The sequence below is a fragment of the Notolabrus celidotus genome, chromosome 16 (assembly GCF_009762535.1).
Source record: "Notolabrus celidotus isolate fNotCel1 chromosome 16, fNotCel1.pri, whole genome shotgun sequence".
Lineage (NCBI taxonomy): Eukaryota > Metazoa > Chordata > Actinopteri > Labriformes > Labridae > Notolabrus > Notolabrus celidotus.
In genome coordinates, this window is record NC_048287.1 from 11895843 (window position 1) to 11897636 (window position 1794).

Here is a 1794-nt window from a genome sequence, read left to right on the forward strand (position 1 = left end):
CACAAGCTTTGTCTTTTATGAAATCCCTCAAATGAGTTGTGCCAGTAATCCATGCCATGATCAATATACCCTATCACTGTACATTTGGCACCAGCAATTATTTGAAAACATCAGGAATTTCTAATCTTCCTAAAAGTTATTTTGTTTTATAGATCACTTTTGATTGTAATAGAATAGATACAAATAAAGGAGTTGACTTTTTTGCAAAATGGAGAGAGAAATGGAGTGAATAAGTACAAAAGAAAAAGTGAAAGGAAGAGTTGAAAGGAAAATGAGCCTGAGTTACACAAACAAACTTACACTGAATTAAGACAGAGTTTTTAAATCAACCATCCTGGAACAACAGCCTGAACTTGGCTGGTATTTGCTGCTATCAAGGTAGGAAATAGTTTTCATACTAACTACTTTCATGAACTATTGAATAAAGTCTATAGCTTATATTGCTGGTTAGCATAGCTTAACAAAAGGGCAGGAAATATGTGTTCTCTACTAGCTCAATTTAGGTGTTAATAGCTAATTATGCTAACACTTAGTTTGGTAAACAACATGCTATTATCTTGTGCATGTAAACCCCTTTTCTGTTAAATCACCAATTTTACAAACATTTAGCACAACATTGTTTGGTTGACTTTGACTATGTAGAGATTTGCTGATGTGTTTTTCCTCTGGTAAATGCTATTCTAGCAGTTAAACTTAATCTCTAGTGTTTTAACTGAGATAATCTTAACAAACATTTGAGTGTGAGAGTAATATCGATCACATCTAACTCACCAGAGATCGTATTTCAATGCATTCTTAGAACTCCGCCATTGTAACACATCAAAGTCTGTTTACAGGTCTTTGAGAGTAATTCTACAAATGTGCAAAAAGTTACACAAAGTCTTTTTGCGGCTCCAGAGTGTTAAGTGCGAGAAATTGCCTCAAGTGATGTCAAATTTGTTTCAGCATCCAAAGCTGTACTTTTCAGCAGCCAACGATTCTGCCTCAGGAGCTGGGAAGAATAGAGCTTACCAGACATGTTGAGCCCTCTCGTCATTTCTGTTTTTGATGTTAGCGCCTCAAGGCTAAATTAGCCACTGCTAGCATGACACATCCAAATCTTAGACTGAGAGTCAGCTGCTGAAATTCACTGGATAGACTACGGGCAACTTGAAAAATAGGAAGTGTTGATTACAAGACAACATGAAAGCTCTGCTTTTACTGCATTTTTTTCTTTCATACCCAATATGATATTATCATACCTTGATAGTGCTGACTAGCTAGGTTCAGATGTACTGTTTGGTGGATCTTGTTTTCTTTGGACAACGTTACACTAAATGTTACACCCTAAAATACAGATATACCAAAACTTGTGTTATTTTGCCTACACCTCTACATAATATAAACTGAGAAATATGTTTGGTTTAGACACACTAAAGGGCTGTTGTAAAACCTTACAATCTAAAACCTTAGACATTGTGTAGTGCTATAATCCTTTACTGAATTCATTTAGGTGGTCCAGCACAGAAGACAACAGCTTTTGTAAGAAAGCAAAAATAGCAGCTAACTACCAACACGTGTGACTACAGTTTTTCATAATAATAAACAATCTGCTGTCTTCCATATAAAGCACAACTTTGCCTTTCTCAACATGACCCTCAGAACTTCCTTTCCACAAAAAAATGAACTGTTTAAACCCCAGATTTACTTCTAAGGGCATGGTAAGGGGAAAGCACAAGGGATTCTTAGAGGCTACCTTTTAGCAATGTTTTTGCTTTATTTACTCATCATTGACGGTTAGCTTGACAGGCTAGT